Consider the following 27,476-nt stretch of genomic DNA (forward strand, 5'->3'; position numbering starts at 1 on the left):
CATACCACTACAAAGGCTACTTTTCAAAGTGTTGACTTTTTGAGACCAATTTGATGTTTTCTTTTCCCTATAGAAATGTCAGCCCTTTATCTCTCTGGCAACACTGTAGAAGACCACCAAATTATATTTCGAAAGTAGTCACTATCAAGGCCACTCTTTGCTTATATTATTTCCTGCTTCACAGTCAGTTTTGTTGATTTCTCTTGTATTTTTTTCAAAGGTTTTAAATATATTAAATTATAGCTGTGGAGTTACATCTTTAATTCATGTGAATAATGAGCTACTGTAAAAAATTAATTGATCTTTTCTGGGAAGTCATCCATATATCACAGTCTGCACATAGCTCTAATTCAGTAAAAGATCCATTATTTGCTACCATAGCACAGTATCTTCTTCCCATCCCAGTATGGGCGAGGAGCCAATGCAGACTTAAGGGTAGCATTGGAATGAGGAGTTGTGGTCCACTGTCAGAGTGGAACCACATTTTTGGGACCAGGATGTATTTTTTACCTTCCTTCATGGAAATTATATAGGAAAATCAGTACAACTTTCCTGTTTACATATGTATGACCTAGTATCAACAGATGAGGAGAAGGCTGAGGTACTCAACTTTTTTGCTTCAGTCTTCTCTGGCAACTGCTCTCCTCACCCCTCCTGAGTCAATGGACAACATGTTGGGGACCAGAGGGGTAAAACCCCTCCCACTGTAAGGGAAGATCAGGTTCGTGACCACCTGAGGAACCTGAACATATATAAGTCTATGGGACCTGATGAGATGCATCCCAGAGTCCTGAGGAAATTGGCTGATGTAGCTGCCAAGCCACTCTCCATGATATATGAAAAGTCATGGCAGTCAGATGAGGTCCCTGGTGACTGTAAGAAGGGAAACATTGTGCCCATCTTTAAAAAGGGTAGAAAGGATGACCCTGGGAACTACCGACCTGTCAACCTCACCTCTGTGCCTGGGAAGATCATGGAACAGATCCTCCTAGAAGCTATGCTAGAGCACATGGAGGACAAGGAGGTGATTCGAGACAGCCAACATGGCTTCACCAAGGGCAAGTCCTGCCTGACCAACCTAGTGTCTTTCTACGAGGGAGTTACCACATCAGTGGACAAGAGAAAAGCAATGGATGTCATCTATCTGGACTTCTGTAAAGCCTTTGACATGGTCCCCCACAACATCCTCCTCTCTAAATTGGAGAGGTATGGACTTGATGGGTGGACCGTTCGGTGGATAAGGAATTGGTTGGATGGTCTCATCCAGAGAGTGGCAGTCAATGGCTCAACGTCCAGATGGAGACAAGTGGTATCCCTCAGGGGTTTGTACTGGGACCAGTGCTGTTCAATATTTTCATCAATGACATTGACAGTGAGATCGAGTGCACCCTCAGCAAGTTTGCAGATGACACCAAGCTGAGTGGTGCAGTTGATACACCAGAAGGACGGGATGTCATCCAGAGGGACCTGGACAAGCTGGAGAAGTGGGCCTGTGAGAACCTTATGAGGTTCAACAAGGCCAAGTGCAAGGTCCTGCACCTGGGTTGGGGCAATCCTCGGTTTCAATACAGGCTGGGGGATGATGTGATCCAGAGAAGCCCTGCGGAAAAGGACTTGGGCATACTGATGGACGAAAAGCTGGACATGAGCCATCAATGTGCACTGGCAGCCCAGAAGGCCAACCGTACCCTGGGCTGCATCAAAAGAAGCGTGGCCAGCAGGTCGAGGGAGGTGATTCTGCCCCTCTACTCTGCTCTGGTGAGACCTCACCTGGAGTACTGCATCCAGCTCTGGAGCCCTCAGCACAAGAAGGACATGGAGCTGTTGGAGCGAGTCCAGAGGAGGGCCATGAAAATGATCTGAGGGCTGGAGCACTTCTCCTGTGAGGACAGGCTGAGAGAGAGAGAGTTGGGGTTGTTCAACCTGGAGAAGAGAAGGCTCTGGGGAGACCTTATAGCAGCCTTCCAGTACTTAAAGGGGGCCTATAGGAAAGATGGGGACAGACTTTTTAGCAAGGCCTTTTGTGACAGGACAAGGAGCAATGGTTTTAAACTAAGGGAGGGCAGATTTAGACTGGATTTAAGAAAGAAATGTTTTACAATAAGGGTGGTGAGGCACTGGCACAGGTCGCCCAGAGAGGTAGTGGAGGCCCCATCCCTGCAAACATTCAAGGTAATTCTGTCATCATTCCTTAGCTTCATTATAAATTGGATCTAATCACACTAAGAAAAACTAGGAATTTCCAATTTAATGTCAGCTGATTAAAAAAAAGGTAATATCATTAGAGAGCATAAGAAGACCTTAGATATAGTAAAGACCTCAGACACTTGCAGTATTGCATTTCAGCATTCATTAGACCTCATCTAGAATTTTGTGTCCAGTATCGTGCCCCTCCTTAACCTCCATACAGGAAAGACATTGATAAACTTGAGTTAGTTCAGCGGATAACCATCAAGTTTTGTTCAGCCTGGAGAAGGGAAGGCTTTCAAGGGAACCCAATAGCAGCCTTCCAGTGCCTATAAGGAGGTCATCAAGAGGATGGAGCTAGACTCTTCACTGCGCTGAATGTTGGGAGGATGAGTGACAATGGGCATAAATTGAAGCAAGAGAGGTTCAAATGGAAATAAGGATATAAGGAAAAACATTTTCCCCATCGTAACAGTCAAGTGGTGGAGCACTTGGCCCAAAGATGCAGTGCAGTCTCCTTCCTTGGAGGCTTTAAGGTGAGACTACATAAAGCCCGGAGCAACCTGATCTGATCTCAAAGCTGACCCTGCTTTGAGTAGGAGATTGGACTAGAGACATCCTGAGGTCCCTTATAACCGGAACTATCCTATGATCTTATGATCTTATGAAGAAAATTTGTTTCTGATCTTATTCCAATGCTTCAGGTAACAGCAAAAACTTTCACCTGTCTAATAATCTTATAGGCTCTCTCCGCATCTGGGATTTCTCTTTCATAAGTAATACTGGGAATGTAATTGCAAAATTAAGGTTTGTAAAGGAGGGTGATGTAGGGCTGATTTCTATGGATGACATGAATACATGTCTATGCCGTACAATAGAATTCAGTGCAGAACTCCCTGAGTTAGCACCAACCAATCTCTCTCTGAAAGCAGAGATACTAAAGTTAAATGAACATGGTGATCATGGAGCTAATTAATTGATGGAGGGATGGGATCTATTAATTCAGAAACAGGGTCATGCAAACACAGTTATGTTGCTTTTGAGTTCTGAGAAAAGCTCCATGCAGCTATCTCTGCACGTTGATCAATGACAGCAGCTTCCACAGAGGTGTTCATGTGCTTGTGGACGATCTCTGGATGAAACACAAATAATACTGTAGAGAACTAAATGCACGCCCACAGAGTTTATTATGGGAAACTTCAAGTCTTTTGTGGCTCCTCTCCTCCTCACAATAAGTAATATTACAAGGCTTTTTTTTACAGCATTTTATAAATGTTGTGAAGTCAATCCCTATCAAATGGATATTCTTAATTAACAATACTCCTATCATTATGCTGAAGGAATCAAATAGTCAGCCATCCTCATTTAAGACATTTGGAATTGGGAGGTTATCACAGAGACATTGTGCTGCACATATAAATAATTGTTTTATAACTTGGCTATATATATGACTCAATGCACAGAAAGAAACTGTTGACAGAATTACCAACTCTGACAGCAGAAAAAAAAATAGCTTTCATGGCATACATACCCAAGAGCACAAAATGTCTTAAAAGCAGTACAGAGCAGAAGAAACAAGACTATTATATATAGGACATTATTGTTTCTGACCACAGGCCAGTATCTCTTGTCTACAACAAAAAACTTGCTCTTCTCCAGAAATAACGAATGAAATAGAATGTTCTATTTGCCCTTTGGTTCTCAACAAAACTTGGGAATGTGAAATGAAAGAACAAATTTTTTCTAAATCAGTGGTTTTGCCAGTATTGCAGAAAGTGAAATTATAAAAAAAAAAAGTTTGCTATTTTGAAATTGAAGAAAGTTGCTGTTTAAATAATGGGTTATATAATTTCTTGTAATTGTTACTGCTGTTTCAGATCCCTGCATTATTAATAATCGTAAGTGCCTGAGTGTGAATTTTATTTATCAGTTATTACAGTGAAAAAGTGAACTCAACAAAGAGATGACAAATTTAAGTCTTCTCCATTATATTCTTGCATTAACTGCAAATTAAGGATAAATTGATATCAGTTTATATTTCAGGAAGCAGTACTGCTCGTTTACTTCTTTTACCTCTAAAACTAAATCAATGTCAAGTATCATGCTAGGAGGCACTGCTAGAAATGCTTGAATGGATTTTTAATTCTGAAACACTGGTATAAATATGAATTAGCATCAACAGAAACACTCTATGATTATGCAACGTGAACATAATCAGAATCTGACCTATCCTTTTAAAAGATGTAAAGCTCATATTGTAATTTCTTTTGTCAATAGAAAAGCCATTGCCCAGACCACATTTTAATTAACGACCCTGAATTCTGTTTGCAGATTCAATTAAGAAAAGATATTATTCTTCACTTCTTGTCCTAACCTGTTCTTCAAAGTTACAATGCAGTTTACTGAATACATTATCAGTTATGGGTTCTGAGAAACTGTTCTAGCAGTTGCTGGGACATTTTATAATTACAAATAAAATGCATTATTAGAAGAAAAAAATTGCATTAAAGTATTACAGTTTCCCTTAAAACTAAGCGTGAATAAGCACAGAATAAGCACAGAACTGGGGAAAGACTTCAGTGACCATTTACATTCTTCTCTTTCTCAGTCCCCACATTTAGTTTGCTATATGAACAGTAATAGCCCTATATGATCATTATAATATGACACATTTCTAACAGTCTCTAGAATTGCTGTAATAGAAAAAGCCAGGACAGTCAAAATCAGAAATTTAAAAGCATTGATTTACTCATGTAAATAAGGCCTAATATTCTGTAATGAAATGCTCAGAAAAAAAGCAATGGAAACTAAACACTAATCTTGGATGTATATAGAATGTAAAAACATGTTCTCTAGTGATACTTTTGACTCAGTAAATCTATGTGGTAAGCACAAACATTTATTCCTAAATGTTTTGTGAATAATTTTTAATCAATTTATTTTATAGAATCATAGAAACACCAGTTGGGAGGGACCTCTGGAGATCTCTTGTCCAACTTCTTATTCAAAGCAGGACTGTCACCTAACTAGGTCAGGCCAGCTTTGCCTTTGTCTGGCTGAGTTGTGAAAAGCACCAAAGGTGGAGATTGCCACCACCTCTGTGGGTAACCAGTCCCAGTGCCACACCACACTCCTTGTGGAAAAGTTTTTCCTCCTCCAGCTGAACCTCCCAAGGTTCAATCTGTGGCTGTTGTCCCTTACTACATCATCTGCCATTACCAAGCAGGGTTTTGGCTTTGCTGTCTTTGACAGGAAGCATGCTTCAAGTGATTGCAGGCTGCTATTAGATTGCTCTTGGCCTCCTCTTCACTAGACTAAACAAGCTCAGATCCCTCAGTTTCTCCTCATATGTCGTGTGCTTTAGTCTAGCTTGTCTCGATAGCCTTCCACTGGACCCTGTCTCCAGTCTCTCAACATCCCTGTTGATTTGGGAATCTTGGAACTGAATACAGTATTCAGTGTGGCCTCACCAATGGTGAGTACAGGGCATAACAACTTCCCTCAGTCTGCTGTCCTTGCAACTCCTGATGTAGCCCTGTATGCATTTTTCTTTATTCATGATGAGAGCACACTGCTTGCTCTCATTCAGCTTGGCATCCATAGTAATCCCCAGGTTCTTTTCAGTGTTGCTGCTATTGAGCCAGTCAGTTCCCATTCTGAGTTGACGTGTGGGGTTATTTTGCCCCAGGGGAAGAACTGTGGACTCCTTGTTGAAGTTTGTGATGTTGCCTGCCTCCTCAAGATTATGAAGGTCTGCCTGGAGAGTAGATTCATTGTTTGTCTTGTTGGCCACGCTGCTGATTTAGTTTTGTCATCATATTTGCCAAGGGTACCCTGTTTCATCAAGTGCTATGTTTATAGCACACTGTAGTATGATATAAAGAAAAAGTCTGTTACCTTTTTTCAAGTGTGGATCCTCTGCCTTTTCTGAAAGTCCTGAAGTGCTTCTCTGGGACTTCTCCTTTTAACATGCCTTTGACAGTTACCAATACTCTGCTTATTTCTTTTCTGTTGCATCTCCTACTTTTCATGTTCACTATTTTGAAAACTACATCAGCATTTGCTTTCCCTGCTGTTCTAATGCAGAAGCAGATGTCTTTATCTTAAAAAGATTTTGACACTCCTCTTGGCTAAGTAACTTTTGGCAAATTAGATTGTGTAAGCAGCTTACTACTTGTGAGTAAAATAGTCAGAGATACTATGATGCCGACAGTGAAAGAATTCTCAGAAGCATCAATCTGCCAAACTTTGGATCATCCCCAGCAAGAATATCAATATTTTTCCTTTAATAATTATCCCTGCATTATAAAAACTGATATAAATACAAACAGTCATGTCCTTGCATTTGCAGGCAAGTAGATCCTTCCCGATTCTTAGCATGAGAAGCTACCTTTACAGATGCTTACAATGGTGACAGTAGTGCCTGACCCACCTTTTCCCACCATAATAAAATAAAATAACATATTTCTGAAAACAAGTTTGTAAAATCTACTGTGAACTGCATAGTAATTTTTGAAGGCAAGTCTGGACATGTTATGTCACAAGCCAAGTCTGGACATGTTATGTCACAAGCCCCAAACCATTATCACAGGAATCTCATAATTTCGCAGTATCACATTATTTACATACATTCTTTGTTGGACACCTCAACAAAGTCCCATGAAATATGGCAAATCAGAGAATCAAAATTATGCTTATTGCCAAACATTAATCTCTTACACCAATCCACTGGCATCTCAGCTCGCTGGTGTAATATAACAGATATTAACAAAGCAAAGCATGGTGCAGCTTTGCTCGATAGAGGCCATGCAGGTAGGATGTAAGTTACAATGCTTCTACAAAGCATGTGGCATCTGGATTGTAGTTCATGTTCAGTAACACTGTCAATTATCCCAAAACAGGAAAGAAAAGGGGTTAAAAAATGCATAATGCTTTATGCTCAGTTTACAGAGGGATCAATGTCTTTTGTTGACAGTTTAGTCCTATAGCTTATTCATTTTATTTTCCTGGATTGTACTAGGATTGCTTGAGGATACAGGACAGCAGAGAACTTGACTCACTGTATGGGGGCCCACATGTCTATGAATTCATAATGTCGAACCACAGATTTTATACATAAATGATGTCTTAAACAGAATAGAAAATATACTTTGCTTGCAGTGTGTATTATATGATAGGTGCTTTCTTGGAAAACTGAAATGTTTGATTTTAGCATCTAGAGATAGAAAAGCAGGAAAAAATTGAATGAAACAGAACACAGTATTAGAGTATGCTCTTAAATCTTTTGTGCTAGCTACAGACTAGTTGTCATCACTAATTAGATCAACTTCAAGAGTTTAAACAGCAAGCTTATTTTTCCATGGTTTCTAGTCCATTATAGTAGCTATTTGTCTCCTTCTACCAGCAGGACTGGCCAAATAAATTACACCAGGGATAATTTACTAATATTTCCGTAGTCATTTCCAAATAAGGAAGAGATGCCCTCCATCCCAGAAAGCTTATATATAAACATTTGCCTTTATGAGGTTTTGATGTGACTCTGAGGAGGTCTGATCCTTGAGATAGTACTAACCAATTTTATCTGTAGAATGAGCATACCCCAAAACAAAACACTAAAGTAATTCTAATCTCTATGTTTTCTTAGACAACCCCTTAAAACAGAGCAAATGCAGATCTTCTGGATGATGCAGATAAATAAAAGTTTTGAAAACAAATCTTCCCCCTATTTTCTATTTCCTTTCAGAATGAGCCCCTCCTTCCAGATGCTCTGGAGTCCAGCAATTTGCACTGCCTTCCTGGGTTGCAGCAACCTTCACAAAGTCTCCCTCTGGGTCTCTAGGAATGTATCCTCTCCTTGACCTCTGAGGCTTGGCTGTGGATCTGCTCCTTTGCAACAAGCAAGCCATGTGCTTTGTCAGGAGTCTTTCAGTCTGCATGCAGACATTGTAATCTCCTCCTTTCCTTCCCCCCGTCCACCTGACACAGACTGACACAGCCAGGAAAAGCAGAGGCAGCCTTTCTCACTGCTGTTCTGTCACACCCTTTTAAAACAAACAAGAAGGAAAAAATAAATCCAACCATAAAATAGAGACTAAACCATGAACAAAAAAATTACTTTTGTCATCTGTCAGGAAGGCAAAAAGCAGCAGAAATTGGAGGCACTCTGAGTGCCTCCATCTAAACTGCAAAGGCTTTCCCAGCTTCCAGGCTCAGGTGTGCACCCTGTTCATTTTCCTGCCTCCGGTAAGACCTGAGGTGAGACCTGGACTCATCAACTCTCCTTAGGCCCTGGTTTCTGGGGAGAGAAGATACAGGTGTATGAACCAGAATGGTTCAGGCTTATGTTCATCTTCCAGAGTCTGGATTATACTAGCATAGTCCAGAATGAGGATGATATGAATACCTCGTATTAGGCAACACAGAAAAGAGCAGATGGACAGATCTTACAAAATAATTAAACTGTGTCCACCTCTTTGACCCCTCTAGTTACCTCTCAAAGATGTTGTCAAATTATTTTCTGTCCAGCTTCTAACACTGCTAACTGTTGTCATGGCATTTGACTGCTTCCTAAGATAATAAAATACAAGATTAATTGCAATCTGTGTAGATGAAAAAAATAGCATAACATTAGAAAGTTTCTACTTCAGGAAAACACAGTGAAAGAGGTGACTATTACTGAATGTAGGTTTTTGTAGGAAGGTGACATTACTACGAGTTGAAGTTCTCACCTGAAGCAGGGACAGCCTCTAGAATGTGCCACTGTTGGATCCTAGTGGAGAAAATAAACAAGAAATAGGAAGTGAACCCCGTTGGTAATACAACTGTCTCTCCCATAACCATACCTCACCTTTTTTGTAAGCTCTTTTTTTCAGCTGCATTCGTTGATTGACTCTGTCAGATTTCAAAAACTCTGTCAGGCAGGATAATCTACACAAAACTGAAGAATTCCAAACCCTCTTTTCTGCAGTTCACCAGCTTCATTTTTGCTTAATCATGAAAGACATTGCCACTGCTGTGATTCACCATGGCCTATGTATATGTCAGTCCATACCCTACTGCTCACTGCTTCATCTTGCCATGTGTTTCTTGTTGTCTATAAACTCAATATGTAAATTAGATTCATTATGTCTTCCCTGCATTTTCTCATAGAAAAGCTTTTTCCTTGCTGATGTTTCCTTCAGATACATTGTAAATTCCTTCTGAAGCTACTTTGATAATCCAGTCCACTCTACTATCTTTTATCCAGGGTAGCAAATGTCTTGGCAGACACCGAGTCATTCATGTTCATCCCCAAAATGTCAAAGATGACTGTATTTTTCTACAGAGACTTTCCCTATGCCATTGATAGTGATTTTTCACTAAAACCCACTAGGATACTGCCATTATGAAGCCATTGATAGCATTCAGGATATACGTCAGGTTGTATCAGCCTTTAATGGAACAGATTTCCAACTCCAACTTTTGCATTATAACAGCCATTTATAAGCTCCATACATTTCTGTAAAGACTATTTATTAAAAAGTAAAAAAAATCCCCATAAGTTTGTAAGATCTGTAGACATCTTCATTTCACTTCCCAGTCTTCCTGTTTCTCAAGGGAAATCCAAGACAGAGGTTTCAGAGATCAGACTGGAGAACATAGAAAATGTCCCACCTTTTATACCCACCTGTTCAGTATTCAGAAAAGGAAGATAGCATTTCTCTAGAGAAACTAGAACAGAAGTCTGTGGCAGAAGAACACAAAAATTATATGTGCTCTTTTATATTTTAAATTTTTAAATTGCATCCAAGATAACAGGTATATAGATAAGCAGTCTAGGAAGCCTTGCTGTTGATAAGTAGCCTTCTGTTTCCCAGGTGTTTAGAGACCCACATTTCTGCATACCAGAAGAGTCAATATGGCTAACAAATAAAAAGACTGTGATTAAAAAAAAAATTAATCTTGCTCCCAAATCTGGGAACCTTCACAAATGTAAAACTGGATGGGAAGAGACACCATGAGAATAATTTCTAGGAAATGTTGTAAAATTAATAAAGTGAGTATTCTCACTAATTATAAAGGAAAACTATATATATTTTAGTTAAAAATATTTTCTTAGACAGGGTAATGTGGAGCATTAGGTTTGGACCTTGTAAATTTCCTGCCAAGCTATACTAATAATGTAAATGGAAGTGTGTTATAAGCATGGTAGTACTTATACTAAAAGGACAGCTGAGGTGTTCTGCATATACAGTACTGGGAGAAGAGTAATATACTTTTATAAGCCCACCTCCTTCAATTTATCCATCAGACCAGCAGACTCTGAAGGGATGTATTAGGATATCACAAATCCTTTTGGCAGTAACATCTGGAAAATCTCTAGAAGTATCTTAATTTTCTAGAGTTAAAAAAGACTCTCAAGTCATCCACAGTATTTGGTACAAGTCATCAAGGCTCTAAGTTTTCAGTCAGAGACAAAGATAAAGAAAGGATGTGGATTAAGACGTCTTTTCACTTGCAAACATGGCAAGAAAATACTTGAAACTTACTATAGTTATCTCATAACTAGGGTCCTAAAAATAAATAAATAAATAAATAAATAAAAACCAGATACAAAGAGGTAATTTTTTTATCTAAAATCCATATAGGTTTTTTGTGTTGCAATACTAACTTCTGACCCTGTTCAATTCATTTGGGTGTTTTCAATATCTGTTGTTTATATCCTGTATTTCTAACTCTGATGTAATATTTCAGGGCATGAAAAGGCTATTAGGGTAACAATGAACCTTCTTTTTTTTCCAGCATTCTTTTGCTGACCTCTCTTGAGTAATGCTCATGTGTATTTATTACTTAAGGATGTCAGCATTACCAAAGCACAAGAAAAAAAGGGAGGAAATCTAGATAGCTTAGAAAATCTTGTACATCTGCAGTTGTTGCATGGACTATTTTGCTTTGGGATTTTTTTCATATGTAAAGTGATGAAAGTTCATTTCATATTTTGGAAAAATTAAAATATTTAGGTTAGAAATATCAGTTCACAGAGCACCTCTCATCTGTCCATGATATTTCTCTGGAAAATGTAAGAGTGACAAAATGAATTCATTCAAAAGAATGACACAGAAGTCAGTGGCTTTAGTAATTCCAGGAGATGTTTGAAATATTTACCTGGCTGAAACTCTCAATCATATTTGTTCTTTGAAATTTTAATGTCTCTTTCACCTTATTTCATGGAAGTGTATTTAATTTCATAAATGTTTTTCATTTTACTCTTATACTTAGTAACATTGAAATGAGACATTTCTTCTTCCATTTTCATCATATGGAAAATTCATGAAAATGTGAGAGCAATGCAGTGGATGGAAAATTATTGCTTTGTCTCATGAACTTGGCCAAGAGAGATTCGGAATATTTACTAAAATAATCCCAGAATAAAGCAATATTTTCAAAGTTGGACAGGTGCTAAGTATTTTGTTTTGTTAAGTTGGCTAACCTTCCACAAATCGAGTATATCCCTTCTCAAGTTAGTTTTAACTGTTTCTATCCAGCTTTTCAGTGGGCTACTACAAAATAATCTTACCATACTTTTCAGATGACCAAATCTGTTTACTAATACTAACTTTTCATGCAAGGACATCAATATTCTCCACCTTTGCAGAGAGGAATCCAATTACTTATACACTTACTGGTTTCGTTCTAAGATTCACAGAGTAAGTCTACATCAACTTTTTAGCTCAGGTGTGACCTTTTTAAGAAAATTTCCTGATCATTTCCATTTATGATGATTTCATTCATATTATGAACTGGTCTTGGAGCCCCACACAAACTGGATTTTGGAATGAAAGTGAATAGAAGGTGAGCTTTGACAAGCATTCAGTCCACAGCTTGTCTAGAACTAGCCCAGCATTAAAGCCCCCTGAAATGTGCAAATGCCAGATCCTTAGTACAGACTGTTTCATTTTATTAATCTGCTTATATTGGTCTGTGCTAATTACTAACGTGGACAGAGTTTCCAATTGGACTTAGACTTCCTAGACCCTCACAAGATGCAGAGCCAAATTCTAAAGTGATTTAGGCACTTAAAATGTCATTAAAATGTATATAGGACTTAGGGATGTGATCTTCTTTGGCATTTATGAAAATTTCATTAATTGGTTATCTGCATCTTTAAATGCCTAAGTATCTTTGGAATCAGAACCTTATATTTCTGTGCTGCAGTTCCACTCTCTTAAAATGGGGATAAATAATAATACCCAGTTTGACAGAATCTGATGAGGATAAATACATTAAAAATCGTGAGCAGCTCAAATCATGGAATAAGAGGGTTCTATCAGTCCGTAACACAGATTGCTTTCATATCACAGATCAAGGTTAAACAAAGGCTAAAGCTCTGCATGCATGATTTGCAAATGCAGCTATGCTAATAGCATGATGATCTTAATTAGATGATCAGCTGCATATCTGACTTTTGATAATAAGTCCTAATGTGACTTGCTAATCAATGTCAGATATGGGAATAGAATGTAGAATTTCTGAATAGTGAATCCATGCACTAATTGCTAAAACAGACTGCCTCCCTAATGTCATCCTTCATTTCAAAATGTTTTATCTCTTGCTCGTACTCATATAATATATTATTTGAACAGCTTTTTGTAGATCCACAGACTGTTAAGACCAGAAGAATCCACTATAATCTTATCCAACTGCTAAATAACATGGACCAAAGAATTTCTTGCTATTTCATATTGGGAAATTATTATTTTTTCTTTTTACCATATATTAACATTATCAATCTTAATTTTTGATTGGGCTACAGAACATTTTTTTTCAAAGGCATCTAATTTTGATTTCAAGATTCCAAATGATGATGAATTTGTCACTTTCCATGAGAAGGAATGTCAATTATTAATTGCCCTCAATGTAGTAAGATGCTCGAAAATAAGGTCAGATTCATCCTGGTTTTAAAAGTTACATTTAATTGCCAGTTTAAATGTTTCTGACTTCTGCTTTTAGCCATAGTTATATCTTGTTATGCCTTTAACTGCTAGATTAAAGATTCCTACATCTCAGATCATAGATTGCTGTATAAAGGAGACTATGAAAGAAAATCACTTTAATCACATTGCTTAATTCACTGTGGGAAGTAACTCAGCTAAGAAAATAATAGAATTATTTTAGCTTCAACTGTTTGTTTGTGGGGTTTTTTTTTCATTTAGCAATATTATAGACAAATCTTAAAAAGGAACTATTACAAAAATGGATTTTTTAAGTGAAACTGAAAGATTTGCCTGGATTCATTCTTCTTTCCAATGGACAATCCCTGTATTTTATACCTGAAAAGCAGGGGAAAAAAAGGAAAGAAACCATTTTTTCTTCCTGAAACCAAAGCATCTAGTTGTCAGCTGTTTCTTTGGGTTTTGTCGACACATCAGAAAATCATCTTAACAACTGGGATTCCCATTTATTAACTTACTGGAATAAATACAGCTGTCAAAGCAAAATAGGGTATTGTGGAATTTCCACACACAATAAATCATTACCCCTTCAATGGACAAATATTAGAATTACTGAAACTGAAGAAGTATATGAAGCTGACATGACAGCACACCAAATCTAAGCTTTGTTTATATAAAAGTATTACATGAAATAGTACCAAAATTTTATATTAGGAAGATGCTTGTGTATAAAATTGCTATCAAATGAAAAGATTCATATAAAACTGAAGAATAAGAACTTAACTTACAGAAAAGACAGAAGAAGGTATTTTTCCTTCTGAATGCATAGTACTACATGCAATGGTACATGCGCGATAATATGTCCAAAGAACAAAATCTATGAAAAAATCTGTTATATCTGTATTTAATTTTATCACCACAAAATTAAATATTAATAGATTGTGGCCTAATTGTAACATGAAGTGTTATTTTTCATCTTATGCAAAATTTTACTGTGGGGAAGGGGAAAACAGCAAGATGTTTCTCATTAAAAAAGTGCATGTTTGCTGCTGCAGCTGCAGCTTTGGCTTCATTTCATAGTTTGAGCTCTCAAAGAGCACAGAAAGGAACAGTAATAGCCACTGTGGCCCCAAACTTATCACCTCCTAAATACAAATGGAAAATTTAGACAGGAAGAAAATCAGACTTGGTTTCTCTTCTAGTAAAAAACTTTCACTAAAGGACATATTAACTTATACAGTTAAACCATTGCTAGTGAACCAAATTCTAGAAAATAAAATAATAACTTTTCAGTAATTTTGAAAATGTCCAATTTCCTTTTTCTCCCTTTGTAAAGCGCTTTTCCAATCAGTCTCCTTTTCACCAGGAAAGCCTGTATGATAAAGAACTGTATAAGCAGAAGTTTAGCTCCCAGAGAGGAAAAAATCCGCCATATAATTCTTTTGAATATGTACATATGTATACCAAAAGATTCCATCTAGATAGCAGTAATATTCACAGTATAAATTATGGAATAATATAAGAAGATTCATTTATCATGAACTTTCAACTCCTCACCTCTGCTTTGCTTATGAATCCATTCCTCCTGGGATGAGTGGAACAGTACCAGCCAGTCAGAAATCAGACAAAAGTGGGAGTTCTATGACACTGAACAAAAAGTTGATTTGCAAAGTGAAAATAACTGGCAAAACAAAAATCTATAGGGAAGTTCTGAAAAGTAAGGGGAGGGAAGGTTTCTGCCTTTCTTTTCCCAAATGCAAAATTCATTTCTTAGCATTTTTTCCTAATTAAAGCACATGAAATAAAATAAATTTTAAAAGCCTGGCAAAACAAAATGCTACAAACACTGGGGTGGAAAATGGAAAAGAATGAACCACAGATAAACAGCCTTAATCACAGCTCTTAACTGTATACTGGAAAGTGCTCAGTGTTACAGGGTTAGTTTATAAATTTCAATGGAATGGTATGAAATCATATATTAAATAATAAATGAGCAACTGGAAAATAATAAATTCCGAAGACTCTGGAAACAAAAATTTTAATAGTTTAAATAAAGAAAGGTCAAGAAGTTTTATTTAGATAGAGTAAAATCACTTTTTGTCCTGTATTAATATATCTTGTAATTCCAGTGATTAATATTCTAAAGAAGGAACATCTTTGTTAAAGTTTCATTATGCTACAGTGTGAAAACTAGCCACATACATCCTATTATTATCCTTCCAGTACACCCTCAGCCAAACCAGAGAAGATCTGAATTATGTTCCCAATATTTACAAGATTAAAAATAAAACATACTATAAATTTAGATCGGCTGACAAATGAAAAAAGATGGCAAATTTTAAAATGCTACCTTCTAGAAAATCCCCCAAAGGCAGACACATTTCTGCAGGAATTAAATAGAATTATTTTGTATATAATTAAAATTCTGAAACCATTGCTTACTTACCAAATTTGACCTCAGTGCTTAGTGATAACAAAAGATGTAATATCTCCTTTGTCCATCCATTATAAACACACATCAAATATTGCAGAGGGAGCATCTGGTTTTAAGAGGCACTTACTTTGGAATGACAGACATGTAACGTACTAAAGTGATACATTTTGATTTCTATTACTGGCCTTCACAATTATCATCAGTATCTCTATAGTGTGTTTTTTCTATTCTGCCAAACAAACCATATTTCTGTTAATTATATGACTAAATTAGTCATTCCAAACTTAATACCTCCTAAAGCCATCAGCAGATGTTCCCTTTATAATCATTGATGTCATTCTATAAATGATTGAAAAGGAGATGTTAAATGGAGTGCTATGAGTAAATGCTAACTTTGGCGTTCTTCTTGTCTAACTTTAGCTGTCTAACAGCATAGCATCTGGCCTGCCTCAGTCAAACGGGCTGTATCCATAGACAGTGACACTTCCAAAAGGAAATTTATCCTGTTTAAAAACACACAGAAGAAACAACCCTGTCACACTCTTCACCGTCTCTAGAGGCAGCCTGATTATTTAGCCCAGGCAAAATGGCTACCTTGTAAACTGCAAACTGGTGAGACTGATGCCATCTTTTAGCTGAATATGGTGACAAACTGCAGGTCAGATTCAGTTCTTAGTTTCAGCTGATCTTGTTCTATGTTTCAGTAAGATCAGAAACCTGACCAATCTTGCAGGAGAAAAGGTGTCTCTGCATGGTAATACTTGTCTCAGCCACTTCCACAGGTGGCCTCCCAATCAAATGCCAGTCATATGAAGTCAGAGATAAATATTCTTAGACTGCTGATGCTTATTGACTGCTGAAGCCAAAATCAACAGGAATAAAGTTATCTCACTTATGAGAACAGTATAAGTATTTAATGCAATATTTTTAAAACATGGAGAACACAGACAGAGCAGAGAGGCAATGGGAGGAAAAGGGATTTACTTGGACTTTCAGCTGCATCCTTTAAGAATACCATGTCTTTTCTATTCTCTTCCTTGCTGCTCTATCAATCTGTACCACAATTTACTACTGAATGAGTCTGCAGGAAAAAAAAATTAGTTTTCCCTCTAAATAGCTATCAGCATGTTCTTTCTCTATAAATCCTAGTGAGATCCCTGGTGGTGGCATAACTGTTAACAAATACAGAAAGTGATATGGAATAGCTCCATTTCCCCAGCATATTAAAACTACAGTTGTCAGCATTTAATGTCTCTGATATCCTTAACCCCCTACAAGTTCTAGAATTAGCTAAAGCTTTGCCTCCAGGTATCCCATCAGGATGCTCCAATACAGAGATTTACATTCAGTGTAACTCTCTAGGAGTAAAATATCTTTTTTGACATACTTAATGCGTCATAATAACTGCAAATTTATTGTATCAAGCATTAACCACTTTCTCCTTCATACATGCCTGGAGCAAGGAAGAAACATCACTATTACCATAAGTATGCTACGCTGAATGAACAAATATGCAGAAGCCTTACTGCAGACTTCAATCATTTACATTATTTTTAAATGATATAATTTTAAAATATGTTCTTTTTAGAGTCATAAATGAGAATGGAACAGATGGTTAGAGCTTAATTTAGAGTAATTTGTCTATTAAAATACACTGCATTGGCAGTGAGTCTTCATTATAACACTAACTCATTACAAGGGAGTTGTAATTTCTGGGGTAGACAGAAAGGTATTGGACCTTTAGGAAAAGTTTACAATCTTAGAGGATTCACTAGGAGAAGTGAACACAGATGAGCATTTCAATATAAGATTTTTTGAGAAAAAAAAAAGGAAAAGCAAGAATGACTTGAATTAAGATTCATGGTCCTTTCAGACTTCCCAATGTTCCTAGACAGAAAGGATATTCACATACACAAACAAAAGGACCTTCTTTACATAATTTTATCCACGGATTTCTTAGTGTGCACTGACTTTTAACTGTTGATCAAGGTAAAAGATTACTGTTTCACATTACAACAATAAAGACATTTTTATAAGTAATGTCTTAGAAGTATTTTGAATAAGCAAATGAGGCATATTGGAATTCATTATTGTATTGTTCTCTTGGTTAAAAACTTATTTTAAAGCTTTTTCTTTTTAATGCAAAAGCCCAGTAAGGCTGTTAATGTTTTCAGTCTGTATTAGAATTAATTTTATGTTTATTATCTATCTTTAGGGAAAAGGAATGAGCGACACGGAGGCAAAAAGCACACGTGGGATGTAACAATTTGGGTTAATCAAAGCTAAAGGTATTGTGAAGGACTTTAGAGGGACATAGAATATAGAAAGCATAAGTTTCTTTCAGAGAAAATTAACTGCTGATATAGTCAAACTGACATCAAGTGAAATAAATCTCTTGGGTTTTCACATACTTTTCCCATATCTAAGTTATTTGTTATTCCAGGAAGAAGATCCTTGTGTTATTGTGATCAGAGTACCAAACATTTTTAATACTTCGCAGTTGTTCAAAAACTGGTGAGTAAACACATAGTTACAAACACAATGATGTAGAAAATAATACAAAACCTATTGTGACGTTTGTATTGTGTAACTCTACACACATATATACATATTCATATAAATATATATGTGCGAGTATGTATATAACTTCTTATATGGAAATGCAGTGTTCACGTCTGGTTGTGGACTAACAGCAATAAGAGAACACTGACAATGATTAAAAATATTAAAAACTGCAGTACCATGTAAATCCTATGAATATTTAATTGTGATAAAATGTTACAATAATTGATTAGGGATGGTGCTGGGGCCACAAGTTCCCATCCCCCTCCAAGCCTGAGGAAATGCAAAACATAACTCCCACCTCCTAAATGAGGGCCATAATCACAAACTCCTGGCTAGTTTAGTATTCTCCATCTTTCTTGTTGAAAGATACTCACTCAAACAATGCAAGATTCACTGGGACTAAGACAAGTATGGTTCTCTATCTAGTGGTTAGAGAATTATTGTAATTGTCATTTAAATTTAATGTGTTGTGCAAATTTATTGTATCAAGCATTGACTGTTTTCTCTGTCATACATGCCTGGAGCAAGGAGGAAACAGAAGTTTAGTACAGAAGAGTCCTAAACTCTGGTCTGCTCCCAGCACCAGTTAAGTATTTTTTCCACAACTGTATAATACCAGAGAAATATCCACATAAAAAAAGGCAATTTCTGATTGAGATATTTTAGAACTAGGTTACTGATGAAGACCTGCTGTGCAATGCCTAATTTTCTAGTCTTACATGAATGTGTTTTATTTGATGTAAACAAGGTATTCTGCTTTCCAAAATGACTGTATAAATTAAAGCTATGCTTAGTTTAGAAGCTCACACACAAATATTTCTAGCATGAAATGAAAAAAAATTAAATAAAAACCCATCCTACAAGGCTACAAGTTTGTTTTAAAACAAAACACTAACTAAATTTCCAATAATTGTAGTTTCAATTGGTAAAAAGAGTCTCATCTCCTGCATTGTATAAAACTAGAAAAGGGAAGGAACAAGATAACATTGTATGATTTCCTCTTCTCAAATTACTCTGAAGCTTGCCAAATAAGTATCTTCTCAAGCCTGCTCCAAAAACATGAATAAGTGTCTAATATTCCCCATAGCTTCTATCTAGTTTATAAAGTATATTTTATAAATATTAGTAGATAGGTTTTATCTTTTGGTCAAATATCCAGCCAATTACTGAAGTGTAAGACATGGGTGATGACATTTGGTACTGCAGTAAGAGAAACCATTTGCGAAATTTTATGTGTAATATGGACTTTTAGTTTTTACGTAGAAATGAGCAAATAAACAGAAACAAACCCCAAACACCAGAACTTGATGAACTAAGAAAAAAGGCAGTTTAGGATTGTTATGAATAAAATTTCAAGTCACTTCTTGGGATGCATAAACTATTTTAATAAGATAAAGATAAGAAATAATTTTTGAAAGTGTATGAAAAGCAAAAGAATCAGAAATCTAGTCATATATCCTAATGTAAACATTTTAGAGTTAGCATCATAATTCCTAGCTGGTCACCAAAAGCACCCCTTCCACCCTGATTTTTTAGAGAAGCAGAAGTTGTTTCATTTTATTCTAAGTTGGGCATATAAAAGCCAGTCTCTCTTACAGTTCAGTTCTGTTTCTCCCTATTGACTACAAAGGGAGCTTAAAGTAACTATCTGAAACTTAAACATCTAACTGTTGCGTTCTGAAGTTCTGTGAAAGTAATTCCACCCTAAATATTTTTAAAATAGTTGGGTTATATGTCTTCCTTGCAGTATATCTAAATACTAGCTTTAAATGAGCCATTTTATTATGGCATGAAGTCCAATGCAAATTATTCCATTCTACCAGGAAACTATTGTGCTCAGCTAGTCCTGTCACTTGCACACACAGGGCTCCGACTTCCTGCACAGTGATGCCTATGGGTTCCATGCTTACCTGGAAAACAATATCTTCCACCCTAAATTTGAACTTCACTGACCCTGGCTACCAGCTATTGGATACTGTTATGTAGTCCTCCTTTAGATTAAATGTATATGTACATATATATACTCTGGTATCACATATGCTTCTGCAGGTACTTAAAGACTAAATTCAAGTAACATTTTCAAGCAGTAATCATGCAATAAACTGAACAGTTCAAGCTGCATGGCAGACAATAAGCTGTAGTTGTAGCTATTCTAATATTCTCCAAGATTTTAACACCTGTAAGAAGCCCTGTATGCTATCAATACCAAAATGAGACATAGTGTTCCTTTAATAGTCTCATCAAATATCATTTCTTCCTTCTTAAGAAAATCCTTTTAGATCAAAGATCATGTTAGATGTTTGTCAAATATCACTTGCTCAGTTTCAATTGAGCATATTCATTGATCTTTTTGGAGCCTGTGCTTTCCCACATTAGAGTTCATTTCCTAGAAGGTAGTTCTATATATAAGGAGAAATAATTAGCATGAAGGGTATTAGACTGCTTCCAGAAAGAATGAAAATATTATCAATATGCTTCATGAAAAATATATTCTGTGAAACAAACTTGATATCTTTCTACAAAAAGACTAAGTCTAGTAAAAAATTTAACTGTGTTAAGTTTAAATGCATTTAGGCTTATTTCAGATATATACCTATCTTCAATTAATGTCTTCAAGGCACACTGAGATCCTCAGATGAGAAAGACTCTATTCCATAAGTGGAAAAATACTTTGACACTATCTCAAACTTTGCAGAATTCCCAAAAGAAAACTGTAATCCTCTGGCAGCTGACAATATTTTATGGGATTTATTACATTGCCTGCAATAAAAGTCTTGGCAATGTGGCTTCAGGGAGGGTTACAAGGATGGCCTTAGTCGTCCCGATACTGAACCCAACAACTGAAAGTCTACAGGGCTATACAGATACAGGCTGAATGCCAGGATCCACACTCTTCAAGGATCCCCCTCTGGACAGGGTGGACTTAGAATCAAAAAATAGCTTCAGGATGAACAATGAAAGGATTAGTACCAGTTCTTAATGCTAAAAATAGTGATGCTGTGAATGGACATAAAACCAAAGCTATTTGTTTGCCTTTTAAATATTCCTCCCCTAAAAACATAGCATCCTATGTATTCCTGCTTTCCGAAGATATCTAGAAATAAATCCAAATACAGACAGGTTCTGAAGGATAGAAATGGAAATTCCCTCCTCTTATGTTTGGCCTCCCTGGAAGATTCAGTGTGCCAGGGCTATTAATTGTGGAGTGCTCAGCACCCTTTCAATAGGTCTTGAAAAAGCAGGGCTTCGTTTAGTTTCAGGCTTGCAAGCAACTGTAAATAAAATGCTCTGCTGTTTTCTCTAAAGAGTCACAACACTCTAAAGAGTGACATTAATACAGAACTGTACCACAAATGGTTTCTGAAAGCAATAATAGATTTTTATAAGTTCAGTAGAAATTAACTTTTCTGTATTTACTGGTAAAAATGATGGCTCTGGATGATTAAATGAAATGTGTACATATTCAGAAAGGTTTTATAAACTGGAAACTTTTCACCTAGCCAAAACAGATATTGTTTTGTTTGAATAGCAAATACACAATTATATTTACTTTCAAAATCTCTTAGAATATGGTCAGACTAATGTCTCATAGAAATAATTTGAATTTAAGACCAGTAAAGCACTTATTTACTCAAATATTACTTTCCAACTGCTAAGCAATTTCAAAGCTACATTTTTCTTATCAATCTACTCCATAGTTTGTAACTTAAAACATTCAGCTTACAAAAGCCTTCCTTTACAGAGACATACATTAAGATTCATAGCAGCATGTAACTGTATAATGGATGGGTGAATATTTGTTTGGTCTACAGCTAAAATTAACATCTCCGCCTCAGATTTTAGTTATGAAATAATGGATGCCAGGGTGCAGCGGGGTCAGCAGCTCCCTCAGGCTGAGCACTGAGAGCAGCAGAGGGTCCCCATGGAGTCCCACAGGGCAGGGTTTATCCCACTGCCAGGGAGGAGGGCAAGCTGGGGGGCAGCTGGGAGCATCCCCAAGGTCAGTGTATTGGGCATCTCCCTGGGTACAGGGACAGGCTGAGACCGGGCTGGGACATCAGCCCACAGGTCCAGCCCAGCTCGGCAGGACCCAGGGTGGTGAAGGCAGGGCTTTGGCAGAGCTTGGAACTGGCATCCTACAGCATCACTGGGGCAGGGACTGATGGCCCTGGGTTGAGCTGAAATGAGGTCCTGGGCCCATGGATGAGGCATGGTTGAGGCTTTCAGGTGAGGCTGCTCAGGGCTATCAACACCTACGGGTGTCCTCACAGTACTGACAATGTAGATCAATTTTAAAAAAATGAATAATGTAGTAGAAGAATGGAAAAAGCAAAATGCTGTTAGCACAAGGAAGGCTTTAAGTGTTGGAAGTCACCTGAATAGAATCTTTTCTTTGTCCTTGAAAACACTTCCTGTTCTTTTTCCTAACCAGAGTTAAAAATTTAAGTTCTAAATACAAGACTATGAGCCAAAACGTTGAGATGAGGACTAAAAGTCTCATTAGCTTCACAAGTCTCTCCAAATAAAGCCTTCTATTCTCTGTGTACTCAAAAATTGGTATAGTCCATTAATGACAATGTCCATTATACCAGAAGAATTGGTATAGTCCATTAATTGGTATAGTCCAAATAATAACTTATTTACGTTGAACAGATTAATAGCTTCTGCTCCAGGATTTATAAGTAATATCTCAGTCACTTGAAATGAGACTCAGTGCCATTGACTACATCCAGTGACCTGAAAATACATTTTCCCCACAGCTTTTGCTAAAGCCTTCAAGCATCAACATACACACTTTTTAGGACAATTGATGTTTCTCTGTAATGTACATCACTCTAAAACATTTTACAGTGCCCTGTATGAACCCTGAAGAACAAAGATAATTGCAAAAGCCAATATAAAATGTACATAAATTCTCCAAATACTTCCATCTTCAATGACTGCACCCAATACACAAGTCATACATATCACTGTGAGGGATGATAGTAATGTTAAAGTTTTATGTTACAAGCAACATCAAATACATCAGAAAACTTTGATTTATATACTTACTATTGGACATATAATTTTAAAAGATTAAGGTTTTTACTTATATTTGCAGGAAATTTGTTTGAATGACAACATAATTTGAAAGTCTTAATTCATTCCCCAGGAGAAGAGCTACAGTCACACTTCACTCACCTTAATACAGAGTTTGTACATAGGTAATTAACTCTTAAATGCTTCTAGAGAAAAAAAGAAATGACAATGGAGTTTCCTCTTCTGCATAAGCTATAAGAACATCCCTGAGATCCTGGCAACACAACAGTATACAAATTTCAGGTTTGTTCAAGTGTCAGAAAATTAATTGAAACACTTCTTAGCAGCTTTTGTGCATGCAATTTAGTCCTTTCATAACTGTGCTAGCTGGCCAAGTCATAACTGGAAGGAAGAACCTAGTAAAGGGAATAATTTACATTAAGAAACTTGCAAATCCCATCACTGTAAGATAGGTGGTCTGACTCATGTACCTTTTCCAAGCTATAGCAGAATATGCACAAGGTCAATGGGGGCACCTAGCAGCTTCTTTTTTTTGTTTAAGTCTTTTTTTTTTCCCCTAGGAGCAGTGACATTCCCTAGGCATCTCCGGTTTTTAATAGAATTCCAGCTGCCAGGCTTGTGCTGAAGTGCTCAAAATTTGAGAGAGCTGAGATGTCTCTGCACCTGCCTTATTTCTGTAGTGTGGTGGGACTGATGACCTAAACATTTTCTGATTCATCTTGCCTGTCAGGCAGCCCTGACAACATACAAAACACAGACTAAAGATGGCAAACCTCTGGAGGGTAGAGTATTTCTTTGAGGTGTATTTCATCCAGAATCAGATAGATCAGATAGAGTATCTACCTCCTTGCTACCAGTGCTGTCTAAGCCAAATTTATTGCTTGGATGAGAAATAACCCACCAACTCCTGAGTCACCAAAATATCATGTTAAAGACATGTACTTTATCAGCGTCTGAGTGAGAAATGCTGCTGATTGGTTTCTTTGACCATAGTTAGCTGTGTGTACAGTATATTGTATACAGTATTAAAGAGGATGTGGCTGGGCAGGAAGGAAGACCACCTGTTTGTCTTATCCTGCCTATGGACACTGGATCAGAAAGAGCTCCCAGGAAAGAGAAGCAGATTTCTACTTCCCTGAAAACAAATGACCACATTGAGCCTGGAGAATATTTTAGAATGAAGATAGGGAGAGATGCAGGAAACTCAGAGACTGTAGCCTTGAAGACTAAGGGGAAGAGGAGGATCTTCCTGCAACTGCCAGCAGACCCAAACTGCTCAGAGGTAATGGAAATAAAATTTTCCTAGAAACGCAAATCTGTCTGGAGTATATGGTATTTAACCCAAAATATTCTAACTTTTGAACACCCTGTGTTCTCCCAAAATAGATACTTATCAATTCCCTTAAAGAGGGTGGGCAGGATAAGTAGTGCCCACTACTAGATACCTCATGAATCATCTGGTACATAACTGAATTCATCCTTAGCATTGCAAAAAGAGTGGAAACATTCCAGGTCTCATTCTGCTTCAGATTCTTTTTCAGAAACATCAATGCACAAGAGAGAAAAATAGTACAGCCTGCTTAAATTCATATCAAAAGAAAAAGGATCCAAAACCTCTGAATATCTTGAGCTGTAAGGTACATTATTCTGCACAGTACCATGTAAGAGTGACTGAGTGCCCAACACTCCTCAAGATACTGTTTTTCAGATGCAGAAAAAAATTAATACATAAACAGAGTTGGAAGAGAGGCACTTCGGCACTGAGAATAGAGGAAACCTCTGCTTGCAAAAAGTAATAAGGGTATGAGCAAAGTACTCTGTTTAGCCAAAAAAAATAAAAAAAGTCATCTGTGCAAATGTAAGAGGGAGAAGAACTGGTTAGGTAGCAGCTCTTCAGAAATAAAGCTTAGGAGTTATTGCAGACTACAAATCTTACTGAAGTCAATAATATACAATTGTAAAATAATAGTAAACATCATGTTAGAACACATAGAGAGACATAAAATATTATTTAACCTATGTCTCACCACTCTCTGAAAAGGCCTCAGTTGGTGTACTACGTCCCATTTTAGATATATTTGTTCAAGAAAGCTATAGGTTGGCAAGACTGCATGGTTAGGTGCATCCTGATGCCACACTACTAATTCCTGACATAGCTGTTTGGCCTTAGTTTGACTGGACGCAGAGCTACACTGATATACTTCTAGGGACTCAGTGCCCAAAACCAAAGAAGAGTAGCTAATATATTAAATGTGTGAATTGTCTTCTGATCACAGTTATCTATAATGGACTACATGGAACAGAAATTCAACATAATGTTTTCCTTAATAGCCTTCTGCAGTTCTTGACTTGCAAGATATCTGACCGTACAGCTCATCAAAATATTTGTCCTGCAGATAACAACCTACCCTTGACAGCACATTGCCATTTGCTCTTCTCACAGAATCAGTGATTTTTCCTCTGTACCTTGCAACACTAACAGTTAATGAATAGCATCCAGATTTACAGTAACCTCGCCAAAAAATTATTCATGAAAAGATCATCATAACAACAGATCCAATTCAAGTATTTCTAAACCTCTTTGCTTTGCTAGGGCTCAAGCTCAAGAAACAAACATTCAAGTGCACTAAAAGTCTGGGCAGAAGAGCACTAAGGGACTGAAGGTCAGCAAGTGCTTATCTCCTGTGAGGCATAATCCAAAGAGCCACAAGTCTCTCTATTCAATTCCATCTTTCTTGAATTCTTATAATCAAGCTCAAGCCTATCTTTTTTACATCCCCAGATACAGTATTCTTGCCCACTGGCAAATTTCAGACATTATCTCAGCTTTTCAGATGACATTTCCACAGATTATTATGCTGCAAAGCCTTCAACTTCTAGTGTTCATGGTCTCTCATGTGAATATCATCCAACAGTTAATCCCTTCTTACAACCTCTGAGGAATTGGAAATATCAATAGAATAGCCTGGAGCGGGTTCTGGAAAATTTCTCAAGTCTCTGAAAATATGGCTCACAAAAAAACCAAAAAAACCTCCCTGCCCCCATTAGCTGTTCATCTTGTTGGAATAATGATAGATATTTATTTCTACAAAGGGAAATGAAAAAAAAAGTCCAGCTTCATTTATGGACCACAGGATGATGAATATCACATAAAGACTAATGACAGAAAACCTAAACAAATGCTTTATTTACAACAGGGTTACCACTTTAGCTATTAATCCAGTCCCATAAAGATTGACTTCCAGCTGCCTCCTGCAGACTAAGGCTTCTTGATGTATATCCAGGCTCCTTACGGTTTCTTTTATTGCCTTTTAAATACTGCTTTTTCTGTGCCTTTTTTAAAGTGTTTAATAAATTGTTGGGACTACAGGTTGCTGGAATGTAGATGATGTGAACAATATTGACACTGCATATACTTAACCATCACAATCCTCCCAACTTGATAGTCTTCAAAGCGTTTCATGTTTGTACTGTTATTAGTGGGAGTCGCACAGTTATTTATGTCTTCAAAGTGTTTGGTGGTATCCTAGTAGTTCTTAATATACATTACCTTTTATACTTCTGCACAAAGCCAAGTGATACCCAAAACTCTTCCTGGTCCTTTTTTGAGGCCCTGGCTGCCACTATTCTGCTATACTGGTTTTCAGTCTTGCAGAGATGTTATAGAGTATTGATAACATTATCTCATGTTCCATTGCACTCTCCATATCCTGGCAAGTTTGCCCTACACTGTATTTCCACCATAAGTGGCTTTTTTAAGTAACTTTTATTCTAACCTCACAGCACAGAAGTTTCAAAAGCATGTATTGTAACCGTTCAGGTACACTTGGCAGTGCTTTTTAATAGTCATTTTCTAATGACTCTGAGATAAGACTCTAACTCAAATCATACAGTTATTCCAAATGCATTTTCTGAGCATACTAGTTATCTACTAGCAACAGCTTTGGCCTGCTAGTTTTAGATGAATGTTTTTCCTAATTTGCTGTTGAAAATTACACTTTAACTCTAATCACTCTGCATGATAGTAGCATTTGAGGGTTGAGGTCATGAAAATGATTTATTTTTTCTTTAAAATATCTGGGTTTTGAGCGCTTGACAATTTACTTGAAGGATTTTTCACCAGTTCTAGACAGCTGCGCTGAGAATGTCAAGGGTGGAAATGATACCTTTTTTGTAGGCAGCTCCATCCATCTTTATTAGCTACAACAACATGAAAGACATTCTGTGTTCTTGTAGTTTTACAGACTATGTGAGGAACTATTTCTAGTTTCATCTCGCCTCTAGTATACCATTTCCTTGGTTTCCTTGTCTGTTGGTTC

At 37.0% G+C, this 27,476-nt stretch overlaps 1 long non-coding RNA gene across 1 annotated transcript; it reads right to left on the bottom strand.

Annotated features, from left to right (window-relative positions):
• Nucleotides 1-8,159: 8,159 nt before the first annotated feature.
• LOC140651765 (uncharacterized) lies at nt 8,160-9,078 on the bottom strand. The gene is made up of 4 exons (XR_012042511.1): nt 9,035-9,078; nt 8,916-8,956; nt 8,678-8,754; nt 8,160-8,228 (listed from the first exon to the last, which is right to left on the bottom strand). It is a non-coding gene; the product is annotated as an uncharacterized lncRNA (long non-coding RNA).
• Nucleotides 9,079-27,476: the final 18,398 nt, after the last annotated feature.

Source organism: Ciconia boyciana, chromosome 5 (assembly GCF_034638445.1).
Source record: "Ciconia boyciana chromosome 5, ASM3463844v1, whole genome shotgun sequence".
Classification (NCBI taxonomy): domain Eukaryota; kingdom Metazoa; phylum Chordata; class Aves; order Ciconiiformes; family Ciconiidae; genus Ciconia; species Ciconia boyciana.